At 34.4% G+C, this 17,456-nt stretch overlaps 1 long non-coding RNA gene across 1 annotated transcript; it reads left to right on the top strand.

The window, feature by feature from the left end:
* Positions 1-4,416: 4,416 nt before the first annotated feature.
* Positions 4,417-7,012, top strand: LOC149231416 (uncharacterized). Its single transcript, XR_016247441.1, has 2 exons — positions 4,417-4,764; positions 6,674-7,012. It is a non-coding gene; the product is annotated as an uncharacterized LOC149231416 (long non-coding RNA).
* The last annotated feature ends 10,444 nt before the right edge of the window (positions 7,013-17,456 follow it).

The following is a 17,456-nucleotide window of genomic DNA, read 5'->3' as shown; positions in this document are numbered from 1 at the left end:
GAGTGTAGGCACCTACAAGTTTTTGGTGACTCCAAGACTATTATAAATTGGTTCAACAATTTATCTAATTGCCATGCACATACACTCAGGAACATTTTGGATGATGCACTACTATTAAGGGCCCAATTTGATACCATTGTTTGCCATCATATCTATAGGAAGCGCAATCAGATTTTTGATCAACTTTCCAAGGAGGTTGCGGTCCAGCCTCGGGGTTTATGGTTGATACAAGAGCAAAAGGATATGGACCACAATCAGTACTATCACAATCCATACATTGATAACAAAATATAGGGGCCGAGAGGGTCTATTTACATGTTTTTCTTTGATCTACAACAAGTACATATTTCACTGAATAGTTTATGTTTATATTATTTTTGTTATGTAATTATGCACATACTATCAGTATACCCTACAGGGTTTTTTGTACAATGTATATTTGAATGGCAATTCGCCTCAACCTACAACATATGCTTCTTCAAGCATCTACAACATGTAATTTTAAAATATTAATGGAAATTACGATTTTTTACAAATACAAAAGAATAAAAAGTATAAATACATTAATTAAAAATGAGACCTAAAATTAGAATTAATATAAATAATATTATACAAAATTAATATAAGAAATCAAAGAAAAAAGAAAAACATATAACAGTTATGAAAAATACATAAAAATACAAAAGAATAAAAATACCAACCTTTATTGTTTATATTATTGATATTAATCTTGTATATTATTATTTTATTTTCATAATTAAATAACTTCTTTTAATATTATTATTCGATAGAATTTTGACCAAATTCTATCTTAATGTTCATTTTAAAACTTAAAATATTTAATTTATTGTTCTTATTTTCCAACGTTTATTTATGGGACTTGATGCATATTTGTTATTTATACCTAATGATATATCTATTTTTTCATCTTTGTTTTGAGAATGAACCACAATAGATGATTTGAAACGTTAACTTAAAACTAACGATATGATTACTCTCAAAGACATTCTAAATAGCAATATAGATCACATAAATCTAAAATCAATAAGTAATATATTTATTTAATTAAAAAATCATATCACTAGAAATATTGTAATGAAAAAATTATGAAACTGTCTTCTAGGAATTATGTGAATCTCTTGATTCTCAATTTTAAATATATTAAAATATTAAAATTTTTGAATTTAATGATGCTATTGTCATGATGAGAGGAAGAATAAATGCAAGTTTCAAAAATATACAAAGGTAGAGGGATTGATCACAAAGATCCATTTGCAGCCTTAAAAGCGGATATTGCAACATATTCGCAGCTAGGTGAAGTTCTTATAGTGGGTGATTTCAATGCTAGGACTGCAAGTGAGCAAGCTAGCATTCTTTGTTGTAAAGATGATTGTGACCCTATTTGGCTTACAGAAGAAAGTAATCATCAGTGGGAAAGAATTTCAGAGGACAAGCTCTGCAATCTCTTTGGTGAACAATTGCTTACTCTATGTGGGGCCTTTGATTTAGTCATTTGTAATGGCTTGACTAGATGGCCAAACTCCGGTAATTTCACTTGCAGTACTTACAATGGAGCAAGTGTGGTAGATTATGTAATTTGCTCGCATGGTTTGTCGGAGAAAATAGAGGAAGTTTTGATTGGAGATCAGTTGTGGGATTTGAAATCAGATCACAAGCCAGTTTATCTATGTTTCTCTTGGATTGGAAAGAAACAGTTAGAGTAAAAAATTCAGCATGTCCAACAAAATCTCTCGAAGGGCAGAATTCTTTTGAGCCTAGAAAATTGTAATACCTTCAAAATGACGCTAGAGAGGCTCTTCGGGAAGGAGAAAAGTACAATTTACAGCATTCATAGTAATGAATTAACAAATTTAATTCAATGTGCACTTGCAAAGTGCAAAAGAGCAAAAATTAAGAAGTCTAAAACAAATTGCTTTCCGGTTAATGCTTGGTTTGACGAAGAATGAAAAAGGCAAGGAGAATGTGGAAAGAGTCAAACAAGGATAACATAAAGCTCAAAGCTTACAAGCAATTATTAAGCAAGAAAAAGGTCGATTTCATGGCTTTAAGGAGGGAAGAACTAATATTCCTTGGGAAAAATAATCCCAAATTATTTTGGAAGGAACTCCAATCGAAAAAGATGCAAATTGGAAATAATATTACAGCTTCTAAATGGTTTGACTATGCAAGACAACTCTATGAATAGGTTCCCAAGGTTGATCCTCCTCCCTTGGTCAACACTGATACTGAACTCTTCACGGTACAAGAGGTAGAGATGGGTATCAAGAAGTTGGGTGTTGGAAAAACAAAAAACTTAGCTGAACTCCAAGCAAAATATCTAAAGTGGGGCTAAAAAATTCTTGCATCTCACATTACAAAAATCTTCAACAACATCATACAATAAGGGCTCCCCACAGATTGGAAAACTAGCCTGGCAATACCTCTTTTCAAGAGCGGTGACGTCAATAATCCCTCCAATTATAGGACCATCACGATAAACCCTTTGTTTGCAAAGCTATTTGGAAGCATGCTAGAAAACAAAATTAGCAAGTGGGCAGAAGCGTGCTAAAGGGAAAACAGGTTTTAGACCTAAACATTCCACATTTGATCATTGTATAACTTTAAGGCACATCATCGAAAAAATGTGGGAGAAAAAGGAAGAAGTCTTCTGCTGCTTTGTTGATTTCAGAAAAGCGTTTGACTCGATTCCTAGGGATAAGCTTTGGTACATAATGGAGGAACTTGGGGTTCTTAAACATTTGAGAGCAGCCGTGCATAGGCTGTATGAAGAGGTGAGAGTCAAAATTAGAACTTCAGTAGGCATTTTTGAAAGTTTTAGAAGTGATATCGGGGTCAAGCAAGGTTGCCCACTATCTCCTACCCTTTTTGGTTTATATATCGATAAGCTTGAGGAGTGGTTAAATTCACAAGGGGGTGATGGTATCTATTTGGGCAAGTTTGTTATAAGGCTTCTTTTATATGCAGATGACCTTATTCTTATTGCTAAATCGGCTCTTGGTTTGCAAGAACACTTGCTATCCCTTGAGCATTTTTGTACAATTGTGGGGATGCAAGTTAATATCAGTAAAACAAAAGTAGTGGTCTTCTCTAAGAAAATAAAACATAACCAACATAAGTTTTACTTTGAAGACAACATTCTGGAAGAAGTTGCGGACTACAAATATCTCGGAATTGACTTCAACAAAAATCTAAGCTGGAATGGTTGTAGAAAGAAAAGAACTTTGGGGGGTTGGAAAGCATATTATGCTTTTCAAAATAGGTGTAGAAAGGTAGAGTTACGGGACTAGAGCACCACTCAAACTCTTTTTGGGCTTATAGTGATTCTGGTAATTCTATATGGTTATGAACTATGGGCGAGCAGTACATCCGACATGCAATGGAGACAAATTGAGAAAATTCAGAAGTGTTTGATTACAAACCAATTTAAGATTAAAAGTGCAGTTCCTTATGATATCTTGCTAAGTGAAACATGGACCGCTCCTATTGAAGCAATTGCTATGGTGCGAGTCATAAGGTATTTAAAAAAAATTGAGCAAATGGAAGAGGGTAGATGGCCTAAGGTTGTCTTTAATGATAGATTGTGCAAGAGCAAAAAAACTTGGATGCAACAAAATAACAAATGGTTTAGTAAATGGGGTATTTGCTTGAACGTGTGTCCCATAAATAGCAAAGAGATAAAAGCTTTTGTTATGGAAAAGTTCCACAAGCATATTTGGGACAAGGAGCTAGGAAGAAAGAAAAATTACTATATTGAAGTGTTTAATCCCACTCATAATCATCAACCAAAGGCATACATAGAGGCCAATATCTCTTGGAGAGCCAAAATTCTTATTGCTCAGTTAAGGACTAATTCTCATCAACTACGTTGTGAAACAGGGCGTTGGAAGAGGCCAAAGGAAATGTGGGAGGAAAGAGTATGCATTTTTTGTTCTTCCGGAAAAGTGGAAACAGAAAAACATTTCATTTTAGAATGTGAGGCTTTCAAAGACAACAAGGAAAGTTATGCGGATACGCTGACAACTAGCTCTTGGGATAATCTATTTAGCGAGAGGTTTGTCGAGAAGCTGGGAGCATTTATTTTGAAGCTTCACAGAAAAAGGCCGAATACATCAAGCACATGAAGAAGCAAGCTATCCCATAGGCTATCTTTAACATCGTGGACATTAAAAATAATTTCTTTCTTTCTTTCCATGCTAAATCACTTTCTTCACTCACGTGCCATCAATACTCAAATACAACTTTGAAAAAAAATAAATTAATAAAAAAACATTTATACAAAAATGTAACCCTCTCATACCAACTGGCCACGTTTTGTTTCTCTGCTATTAGGAAATATCCTTCAAAGTGCTATTAATCTGAATATCAAAACCCCGGATGGCGGTTTCAACAGTTCAAATGATAAATCGATAAAAGCTCGACAACTTGACTGTAATTTTAGTGGTAGAAGTTCGACAACTTGACTTTAATTTTAGTGGTATTTGACGGGCAAATCATCAGTGGAGGGGAATTTGAGCATCAAATTCCATGCCAAGGTCAAAGTACCAAACACTAACAGCTGATTTCAAAACTTCCAATTTCCAACCCCCAAAACCCTAACCCTCCGACATTGCGCCGGCCCTCAACTCCCTACTGCCTCATTAAACCCTACTTGGTCATTCTCTCACCCAATATTGTCGCCTTCCAACCAGCGCCCAGGTTTGAGCTTACGGGTGTGAAGTCATCGATTCCGCTCGTCCCCTCCAGGTAAATAAATTATCTTTCACTGTATTCATTTCACAGAGGATGATGTCTACTCAGTTGAAAATATGGAAACGATTGATCACCAGCCATTTCCCTTTATTAGGCAACTACCCCTCGATCACGATTTCTCTACTTCCTTCTCTTCCATTTTATACAAAGTCCCCCATAAAATTCGCCAATTTCTGTAACCAAATCGCAATACCGTCCACGGCTCCACTAGAGCGCGGCGCTGTACGTGATTTTCTCATCAGCAGATGTGGTCTAACTGAGGAAGAAATCACGAAAGCTTTTAGACATAAAGATAGACTACTTCGTGTAAAATCGACCCGAAATTTGGAAGAAATTATGGAGTTGTTAAATGGTTGTGGTTTGACCACCCCTGCCCAGGTTCGAAAGGTGGTCCTTCGTAACCCTAACTTTCTTCTTCTTAACTCCGAAAGAAATTTAAAGCCTAAGCTCAGCTTTCTTAGGACTTTCATGAAAGAAAAAGATATCTCCAAACTAATTATTAGAGATGCAAGTATATTTGATAGGAGAGAGGATAATCTTAAATCGAAAGCTTCACTTCTTCTAAGATCGGGCTTTGATGGTGAAACATTATCATATTTTGTGGTGAGCCAACCCCGTCTGCTAACAATTTCAGAGGAAAAACTTATGGACTCATTTAAACAGGTCGAGAATCTAGGGTTTAGGAAGGGATCAAAGTCGTTTGGTGCTACCCTGTCGATTATTTTGGTACGCAGGAAAGAAACAATAGAACGAAAATTCCAGTGTTTGAGATGTTTAGGTTTCTCGGAGAAACAAATTTCTGTATTAACTAGTCGGATTCCGTGGTTTCTAAGGGTTTCAGTGGAGAAAATGAAACATAATGTAGATTTTATAGTTAATTCTGTGGGACTTGCATTGGATGATTTGGTGAAGTATCCAAATCTATTTGCGTTCAGCTTGGAGAGGAGGATAATTCCTCGGTATAAAGTAATGGAGGCATTGAAGTCTATGCAACTGCAAGAGTTCAAAAAAGAGATTTATTTACCAACTATTTTTCATATGTCAGACAAAGATTTCTTGGAGAAATATGTGAATAATCATCCTGAATCCTCATTTCTGCTGGATATTTACCACGGTGGGAAAGGCGGAGACACACCGTGAGTGTCTCAAATCAAAGAGATTAACGGAGGTTCTGAGGTTTTGTCGGGAGTTTTTAACATGAATTTTCCTTTTCACTCATTTTTTTGGTTTAATGTTATTTTCTTTAGCCAGAGAACATTAAGTCTCCACCTTGTGGCACAAAACATTCAGGCTCCACCTTGTGACACTCATGTAGTTTCCTTGGCACAAGAAAAGTCTAAAAGCAATTTCTGTAATGTCAAAGTCATACAACTGCCAGTTAACATTTTTGTAAAAACAGATTTAAACACGGACGCAATTTAATATAATTGCTTCATTATTTTCAATTCATGGATGCAATTCATCCTGTTTTCTATGTGATCAGAGTTTTTATGTCAGCAAAAAGTCGAATAACAGATTGTTTTGTAAACGCCTTATGTTATTGTCTGCCATGAGCTTTGCATTCACATAGACTCTGGGCCATCTCTAAAAGCATATTTATTAGTGTTAACAAAGGCAGCATCTTTGTAAACACAACTAAATTTGGATAACTCACCAGCATAGATTCATCTTAAATAGAAATCAAATATGAGCCTAGAGGGATCTAATTTCTTCATGTACAAATTTACTACACATCATATTGGGCTGTAGAATGAGTTTCTCGACTCAATGAATGAATAAGTTTGTGAATAATTTATTCTTAAAATGTTCTGAGATTTTGCTCATGGTTTTAATAAGTAGTTTAGTTGTAATAGCTTATGTCTGATTCATTTGTTTAATGTGACATTTTGGTCTTCTTACCCAGATATGCATTTTGGATGGAGAACAATGTTTTTGATCATCAATAATTTCTTTTCATCTTTGTAATCGCCTCTTTCGATAAATATGAGCAGATAGTCAAATATGTAGTCTTGAAATCAAGTAATTCACAGCGTATTACAGTTATAAGATTATTCAAGTATCCTTGTGTTGATCTGTGTGCATTGCTGGCTTGTAAGAGGTCAAAATGTGCAGGTCATTTTCAACATGCAAGCTTACAAGTTTCTTTGGGTGGATGACACCATGTTAAATGAATCACAAAACTACATGGCAAACTTTTACCTATGAAACTCTTAAGTGTAAAGGTTATTCCTTGGGTTCTTTATCACTTTGCATTTCTGTGAGATTGAATACTTTTGCCACTTCCTACAATGTCAAATCATTCTGAATATTCCCCGTAAACTCCATCCATATATTCTCCAACCTTTCACAGTGGAACACATTCAATATTCTTTTTATTTAATACAATGGAATGCACCAGAGATTTCATCTTGCTGAGAGCATCCAAATAGATCTCGCTCTTCCAAACATTTAGACTTAACCAAAACCTTCAGAGCGTTTTACCAAATGCTTTTATTCCAATAGGTTAAACTTCAGGTAACCTTGACAAGTTCTTGTATCCAGACATTTTCCAACTTTTAAATCTCTCTTGCTATCAGGGAATCAAAACAGTTAGGCAGTTGCTCTAACTTAAATACCTCTGAAAATGGAAGTTTGCCAAAATAAAATAAAATTGGGCAACCTTGACAAGTTTTGTCCTCTCAATGCTTATGGGAAATGAAAGTTGTTTGAACGTTGATGTCTCCAAACAAGTTAAATCTGGAATTGTTAATGATGAGTAAGATTTGGAATTTCCTTTTCCAGGAAATGAGTGTGTTCATTTTTAGTACAACTGAATTTGTAGGAAATAGTATATGTATAATATTTCTCAGTTTATGATGGGATTTTCAGCTGCATAAGTGCACCATGGAACATTTTGTTTTATTTTACAGTGAATAATTTTGGAGCTAGTGCACGTACTCCTGTAGTTACCATACTTTATATTTTAAAGTTAGTCACGTGAACAATTATAAGATTGCTTTTCATTTTGAATTTTTTCAAATTTAGGATACTAGAGTATGTTTTTGTAAAACGATATAAATTTATACTAAAACACTATAGTTTGAGATAACCATTCATGGAAAAATGCATTTTTGCACGACTATTCATGAAAAAGTGGCGTTTGGGCAAATGCAATTTATCAGCAATACTAACAAGTATGTTCCCAATATTGGTATTTTGGTAAAATATATTTCTCTTTAGCAATGAAGGCCTGAGTGTTTTTTTCCCATAGATTCACTGTGTCTCTTTGATATTTCAAAGATGAAATCAGTGTATACATTGTCTAGCCTTTTTGGCCTAAAAGGAACTTGAAAGAGTTCAGCCATGACCTTGGATTACTTATTTGTCACCCAAGGCCTTATTAAGACTTTTGTTGTGTTTCATAACATAAAAACATACATAAAATGCCATTTCAGGCCTAGTGTCAACCTTCCAAAACCTTGACACATTTAATCTATCGTGGCAAGTGGCATTTATTATTATTTTCAGAAATCAATATTAAGGCCAAATAAATTCTAAAAAGGGTTTAGCTTCTCCTAAATTTTTGTTTAAAAAGTTTGCCTCTTGCAAAGATAAATCTTCTTTAAAAATATGATAAACTCAAACATTAAATTCTTTGTATATACAAGTGAAAATGATGTCCACAAACTTTCTCTTTTGCCTCTAAAACTCTGTTCATGGTTGAATCAAGTACCAAATTCTCGATTTGCAACTTATTAATTTCCCAATGTTGAATTTTGTAGCTATGGTTAATCATCATAATTATTATTTTGGTCATTAATGTATTTGTAAATCATGTTCTTCATGCTATTGTCAAAAGAGAAAAATATTTGACATGTTCTTCATGTCGGTTTTTAAAAGAAGAAAATTTGAATTTTTGGCTCCAAATAAGCCAAGTCGCCCCTCCTATTCAAGTCGGCCCGGTCAAGGACACCCATTTGACCTATTGGATCACTATTTATAAGACACTCAACCTCCTCTCTTTGGGCAATTCGGATCATCTCATCAAGAAATAATATCTTCTGCTTCACCATACAAGGGAGACAAGGAGAAAGGACGAATCTAATTGAATGATGAATCTTTGTGTTGAAGGATTGAATCTCTGTGATAACTCCCTATATTGAAGGATCAAATCTATGTGATAACTCCTTGTATTGAAGGACCAAATATCTATGTGATAACACTTTGTTGACGGATTGAATATTTCTATGGTAGCACTCTTTGGAAGGATCGAATCTTTGAGGTCAAAAGCTCTATGAAAGGGAAAATGTCTGAGGCACAGTATGAGGACGAAGTTCTTGTTTAAAATGATCTCCTCTTGCAAAGATAAATATTCTTTAAAAAAATGATCAAATCAAACATTAAATTCTCTATTTATATAAGTGAAAATGATGTCTGCAAACTTTCTCTTACCTCTAAAACTTTGTTCACGGTTGAATCAAGTACTAGATTCTTGATTGACAACTTATTGATTTCCCAATTCGTAAACAACTTGGAATCCGTGAGAAGTTGTAATTGAACAATGCCCTCTGTCTATAACAATTTTCATGAGTTCATAGAGTAAACAACTCAACCTAATATTTGTTCCTTTCCCTACTGCAATTTCATAGTTATGAACTTTGGTGGTTCTAAAAATAAAATTCCTTTCACCACACATATTTGGGCTTCCTTGAGAGAGTATGTTACAACATAATCTTGTACCTTAGTTCAAAGCCTCACTAGGTGATTAAGACAATGAGTAACATGGGAAAGTCACTTTTGTCACCTTCACAACTACCCCACTTGTTTTAGTGATGGATACAATTCAACATGAGGAAGGTTTCACTAAATATATCTTGGGGATCTAATGGGTCAGTGAAACCAAGTCAAAAGTCCCATAAGGCTTATACTTAGATAAACCACCAATCAGGAGGATCAAACAAATAAGGTTTTTGGTGGATTTGAAGGTAATTTACATATTTGAGTTCAAGGGGTTCTATCATTGTTCTAATGGGTTATGTCAACTATGATGAGCTCAAGGTCGGTCCCCAAACCCACAATAAGGAAAATTACACAATGTTGTAGCCGCAAGATCTATGATAATAAAGTGAAAAATGTAGGACTATAACATGAGCAAAATAAAGATTGAATTTGAACAAAATTTTGTAGTAAAAAGCTATATAATGGCACCAAAAACCCTAGTTGTTAGACTTAGACGGTGGTTGAATAATTCTTTTAAAATCACTTTGTATTTTTAGTCCTTGCCTCACCGGGGACTATAACACTCGCCTTGCGGTTCAAGTCCCTGGACTCTCGATTAGTTTGTTGAGTTTTTGTGGTTTTTTAGTAACTTTAACCAAAGTTTTCGGAAAATGTTGAATATTTGTGTTTTCTTGTAAATTCAAAAATATTTTCCTAATTTTTGAAAATTTTATTTCTAATTTTTGATTGGCTACGCGAGCCTTGATGTGACATAATTCCCTTGGTGGAGGGCAATTCAATTTTCGTTATTTGTCAGTTCTTGACAAATTGTTTTAAAATGAAAATTAAAGTAATTTTGTAGATGGCCATTTCATCGGTGAGTGCTCTAACACCAACACTAACATATTGCTCTGAGCAGGTCCTTTACGTAATTGGGGAGGGAGAATGGGATTGTGGATGAGTGCTCTAACACTGATACTAATATAGACACTCTTAGTGCGTTTACCTCTTATTTCATTTTAAACTTTTTTCCATTTTAAACTTATTTTTTGTATATTATGAGATAAGAGGAAATAATGACAGGGAAAATAATTTTTTTAAGCCTCGACCTTAAAACCTACCTTAAACCCTAAACCCACAATAAATCCTTACCTTTTGTAGTGACTGACTGATATCATGGACTCTTTGACATCTTCGCGAGACTAGAGGAGCAGTGGGGATTATGAAGCCCCTAGATTGAACAAAACCTTTTTGCAAAAACCCCGTTATAGCTCTAAAAGTGTTAATGGTGGCAAAGTTATATTCTTAAAATAAATAAAAGGCCTGGTTTTCCAACTATGAAGCCTTCTACCACAACTATGTAAAAAGTTGATCCTTTTTCTTACTATTAACTGTACATTGATTATAGAAAATTACAATTAACAGCCACAACCTAGGAGTTGAGCCACAAAATTATCCCACAAGCTTTATTGAACATTCTCATTTTTGAGGTTCGAGGAGGTGCAGAGGAAGCTTTCATTGTGCGGAGTGCAGAGGAAGCTTTCATTGTGGAGGTGCAGAAGAAGCTCAATGAAAGCTTCATCCACAACTTCGCACTCCGCACAATGAAAGCTTCTTCCGCACTCCGCACAATGAGTAGCAAAGCACCAATAATTTTCATATTCATTGTGGCATAAAATTCTCTATATTTGCACGTTTTACTTTTTGGCAATTGCACAAACATATAATACTCAAATATTGTAAACAAAACTATATATTTATAGCTTTAATTAGTAGTTGTCTTATATGCAGTGCCATGTCTTGAATGTTGGCCGAATTATACAATAAAATTTCAAACAACTACTTAAAGGAGGTTTCTATAAAATACTTGTATATTGTAGCAAGTGGGTGGTTCCTATCAAGACTGGTTTTTATTAATAAATATTTCATATGGATTGGGCACCAAAACAAATGTAAACAACAAACTAATGAATACAATTTTAATTAGAATAGGCATAGTAATTAATTGGCCACCTACAAACATCACTGACCTTACTTCTTCTTTTTACACTGTAGAATGTGGGGGCCTTATTGTATAAGATTGTTGGTTTATCCTTTTTGGGTTTTTTGATGTTTTGGCAAGAAATAATGATTCAAATGTTAATTCTCCTGCTGGTACCATTGAAGTCAGGGATTCAAATGTGGGATATTGACACCTTATCAAATCCAATTGCCAATTTTAGTTCGTAGTGTTGCTTCGACTTCAATATGGATGGCTAAATTTTGCAATAATGACCTTCCAATCCAATGCAATTTACTTTGTCTTTCCTTGGCCCTATAAATGTTGTGGGAAGAGAGATGGACCATAGCTGTCCATTGACAACCTTCTATTCTAATCCAATTTACCTGGTGAAAGATGGACCACAATTGTTCTTTTACTTCATTCGAATGTTTATAAATCAGTTATTAAAAAAATGATATTATATACTTTAAGAGAAAGCTTTGCGGAATCTAGGATCCAATGTTCTGTGCATCTAAGTATACTCTATATTTTCAAAGAATACTTTGTGGAAACCGACACCTACTCTTCCGGGGTGCTGAGGTGAAATTTTGGAATTAGATTTTATTGATCATTCTCGATTTCGAAGTTCCAACAGACGTAGAAAAAGTTTTCATTATGTAGGCTTTCTTCACACTCCTCAAAATGAAAGCACCTTTCTCTACACCTCCGTACAATTAAAGCACAATTAGTGGTACACATGTCTAAAGTGGATCGGCTTTGGCTGAAAATAAGTAGCTTCTCAATGGGCAAATGAGCGGGCCTGTATATGCCCACCATTGGATTTTGGCAGTACAGTTATCCAATAGTGGGCATATACAAGCCCACTCATTTAATGCCCATGCCTGCCAATGGACATTAAATGAGTGGGGTTGTATATGTCCACCGTTAGATTTTGGTAGGCCAGTTATCCAATTGTGAGCATATATAGCTCCGCTCATTTAATGTCCATTGACAAACTATATATTTGTTACCATAAGCTTTATACAAAAACAAGAAGCAAAGTAATATAGTTGTCACAGACATGTGCTGACAACTAGGATCGAAGCGTCATGGGGCATTTTTGTTGTCAAATACTGGTCTAAACATCAACTCTGTCAAATACAGTCAGAGCATTTTGGAATAAAAGGGCAAGAATACCATTCAAACAATCAAATTAACAAGTGGCCCTTCTTCTTCAATTCCAAACGTCACTGCAACCTTTCACTTCGGAAGAGTTACCATCATTAAAATGATAAAGCTTGAAGTAAGTAAGATGGTAATGAAACATGATAGAGGTTGAAGTAGGTAACTTGGCAACGAGAATTGCATGTTTTTTTACAACAATGGAAGTATCAAAATGTTTATAAATTATAATATTCTTTCTTTAGAATGAGATTAAAGTGTAACAACGTGCTAACATGATTGTATTGATTTCTTTGATTCAAAGGAAATGAGTTGTGTAATGGAATGTACGCAATTCGTAAGGTTGCAAGTGAAAGTACATTTATAGATTGAAACCACAATTTTTAAACACTGAAAGCTTGATATTTTGAAACACATTCAAATATTTTCCAATAAACTACCATTATTGTCTGTTTCACATTTATGATCAATTTGATGAGGCTTGAATTCCATGAATAAGCGCACGAAGTCCATTTTATACACTTCCTCCCCTGCGCATCCCTATCGAGGATCACTGATTTGTCATCTCAATTACTTGATGTGAACCCTTGAAATCATTCTCTCAATTTTCTTTCTTTGTGTTTTGGTTTTTTTTCTCGCCTGTGCAAGAGTTTGAATCCTTTGTGTTCAATATAATTCTTGAAATTTGCATTTACATATGTGTTTGACGTTGTTATTCGTTAAATAACATTCGTCTTGTTCATTGCAACATTGCGGGGAGAGAAAGTGGTTGGTCCATCGACTTGAATGTGTGATGATTTACCTTGCGATTCATCCCTCCAACGAGTGATGATTTACCTTGTGATTCATTCCTCCAACGACTTCTTGATTGAGAATGACATTCTATATATGGATTGACAATTACATGAGTGTGGAACTACAATAGTTCTAAAAGCCTAATGTGCAAGTTTGCCATCACCCATTGATGCCTTCTATGAGGTTCCAATTTATTATAATTCCACTTTCTCATCTTGATTACTCGTACTTTCTGTGAAGATTGTTTGTTCAAAGCTACCAAATCAATTTCACTCTACCAGGACCCCTGGAGACATATTTGCTCTCACTTCACTTTTTTGGGGTCACTCATACATATATTTGTTGTCTCCCTGTGTATGTATTATTGAATGTTTCCATTCATTAAAACCAATATTGATTGGGATCCATTAAACATATTTAGCACCAACACAACTACATTAATAAATGTGGTTGACATACGCCGTAGACGTCAACTTAATATTATAAACCAAAATATCAAACCTAATATTATAAAACCTATATTATAAACCCTAATATTAAATACTAATATACTAATTATGCATTAAGAAAATATTGTATTAATAAATATGACTTTATTAATTAAGATTAAACCCAAGGGATAATTATTATAGGCCCTTCAGATTAATATTATAAAACCAAGAGATTATTGATATTATTGATAAAAAATCGAAGGGAATAACATTAAACCCTTAAATAAATAAACCTAAGACATTGATATTATAAACCCAAGGGATTATAAACGCAACATAATAATATTAAATACAAGAGATTAATATTATAACTCCAAGGTATATAAACCCTAAGATAAATATTATAAACCCTAAAATAAACATGGTTGACCATAGTTCATTTTCATATTAAGACAATCTTGTCAGAATGCGAAGTTGGACCATGGGTGACCATGATTGATTTTGATATCAAGACAATATTTCTCACAATGTGACGTTGGACCATGGTTGACCATGATTATTATTATAATGTGACGATATTTGTCACAATACGACATTCAACCATGGTTGACCGTGGTTGGATATGGTTGACCCATGATTAGTATTATAAACCCAAGGGATTGATATTATAAACCCAAGGGAATAATAAACCCAAGAGATTAATACTAAAACCCCAAGGGATTATGAACCCAAGGGAATAATATTAAACCCAAGGTATATAAACCTTAAGATAAATATTATAAACACTAAAATAAACATAGTTGACCATGGTTGATTTTGATATTGAGACAATCTTTGGACCATTGTTGACCATGGTAGACCATGGTTGATTTTAATTGATTTTCATATCAAGACAATCTTTGTCACAATGAGACGTTCGACCATGGTTGACCAAAGTTGACCAGGATTGACTAAACCCAAGGGACTAATATTATGAACCCTAAGATAAATATTATATACACTAAAATAAACATGGTTGACCATGGTTGATTTTCATATTGAGAAAATCCTTGTTACAATGTGACGTTGGACCATGATTGAGAGAATGTTTGTCACAATGCGACATTGGACCATGGTCAACCATGGATGGTATTATAAATCCAAGGGAATAATAAACCCTAGGGATTAATACTAAAAACCAAAGGGATTATTAACCTAAGTGAATAATATTAAACCCTATGAATATGAACCCTTAGATTAATAAGTCGAAGGGATTGATATTATAAACCCAAGGAATAAAAATTATAAACACAAAGTATATAAACCCTAAGAGAAATATTGTAAACCCTAAAATAAACATGGTTGAACATGGTTGATTTCCATATTGAGACAATCCTTGTCACAATGTAACGTTGGACCATGCTTGTCCATGATTGATTTTCATATTGAGACAATCTTTCTCGCAATGCGACGTTGGACCATGGTTGATTTTCATATTGAGACAATCTTTGTCACAATGCGACATTCAACCATGGTTGAACATGGTTGACCATGGCTCACTTGATTGACCATGGCTGACCATGATTGATATTATAAAGCCAAGGGAATAATAAACCCAAGGGATTTATATTATAAAGCCAAGGGAATAATAAACCCAATGGAGTAACACTAAAACCCCAAGGGATTATGAACCCAAGGGAATAATATTAAACCCAAGGGATTAATATTATAAACCCAAGGTATATAAACCCTAAGATAAATATTGTAAACACTAAAATAAACATGGTTGACCATGGTTGATTTTCATATCGAGATAATCCTTGTTACAATTTGATGTTGGCCGATGGTTGACCATGCTTAACCATGGTTGATTTTCATATCAAGACAATCTTTTTCATAATGTGACGTTCGACCATGGTAGACCATGATTGACCATGATCAACTATGGTTGACCACGATTGATTTTATAAAACATGGTTGACCATGGTTGAATAATATTAAACCCAAGGGACTAATATTATAAACCCTAATATTATAAACAATAATATAAACATGGTTGACTATGGTTGGCCATGGTTGGCTTTCATATTGAGACAATTCTTGCTACAATCTGACATTGGACCATGGTTGACCATGATTATCATATTTAGACAATCTTTGTCATAATGCGATGTTGGACCATAGTTGAGACAATGAATGATTTTCATATTGAGACAATCTTTGTCACAATGTGACGTTGGACCATGGTTGACCATGATTAACCATGGCTGACCACGATTGATTTTATAAAACATGGTTGACCATGGTTGAATAATATTACATCCAAGGGACTAATATTATAAACGCAAGGTATATAAACCCTAAGATAAATATTATAAACACTAATCTATACACAGTTGACCATGATTGATTTTCATATTGAGACAATCCTTGTCATAATGTGATGTTGGACCATGGTTGACCATGATTGATTTTCAAATCGATAAAATCTGTCACAATGCGCCATTCGACGATGGTTGATTCTGGAAAAAAATGTTGGTTATTATTATTAATATAAAAACCAGTACATGATACCAAGATATAATCATCAACACAATCCATCAACTAAAGACCATATGCATCTATATGTATGTAGTCAAATGCATAACATATATAACCATCAAAACAACCCACTGTGTCAAATGAAAATACCTCACGCAAACATGCATCATGATCAAGCATGGGACGAGCTAGCCTCCGGGGTTGATGCAAATCAAATAAAACACTAGGTCCTTCATCCAATTAAGCCAAGCCTAAATTATGTTGAAAAACAACAAGAAATGTTAAAAATAGCATCTAGAAATTCCAATTTAATTTGTCCTTGAATTAAATTGTAATTCTTTTCTCATAGCAACTTGTAATAGTTAACTAAGTTAAGTTGACTTAGTTAGCTTAGGAAATTCGAGATGGAAGTCTTTCTGGAGTCATTAAGTGTGATCCCTAAGTTTAGGGGTCCAAATTGAGTTTATTGGAGTTGTAATTAGATAACTCAGTTCAACTCAGTTATAGCCAGTTAAACTAGTTCTAACTGTTGGAGGAACTAGTAGAGGTCTAGTATTGAGTTAGTGCACCAGTGCATTCTCAGTGCCACACCAACTAACTGAAAATTCACTCATAGATAACTCATGCATGTCAGTTCAGAGGAATACCTAGTTGAGACTAGAGTGCAAGGACCATGTACTATCAATTGTATAATTTTCTGAGTCGTACAAAAGGTGCATGCAATCAGTTGAGGACCTATGTTTGGATTGCACAATTATAGAGTGAGGATTTCCCTTTAAATACATGCTAATTCTCTCAAGAAGTGTGCAAGAAATTAGAAGCTTGAAGGCTAGGAACTTGGCTAAAGGAAGTCAGTTAGGCAGAGGATAGGAAATACTTGTGCAGGTTGAGTAGAGCATTTTGTATTTATCCAAATTCTTTGACATAGAGCAAAGAATTAGGGGCTTGGAGAGTAGAAGAATAGGCTAAGTGTTGGCTTGAGCTAGCTTGTGAGCAGAGAGTTGATCATACTTGTGTAGGAAATTTTCTGGTGAGAACAAGATTTGTATTTTCTTCTCAGATTTATGATTAATGCAATA

The sequence above is a fragment of the Pinus tabuliformis genome, chromosome J (genome assembly GCF_031772625.1).
Source record: "Pinus tabuliformis cultivar Carrire ecotype Pingquan chromosome J, CPIR1, whole genome shotgun sequence".
Taxonomy (NCBI): Eukaryota; Viridiplantae; Streptophyta; class Pinopsida; order Pinales; family Pinaceae; genus Pinus; species Pinus tabuliformis.
Note: the sequence above shows the minus strand (reverse complement) of the source record. Positions and strands in the feature narration are given on the sequence as shown.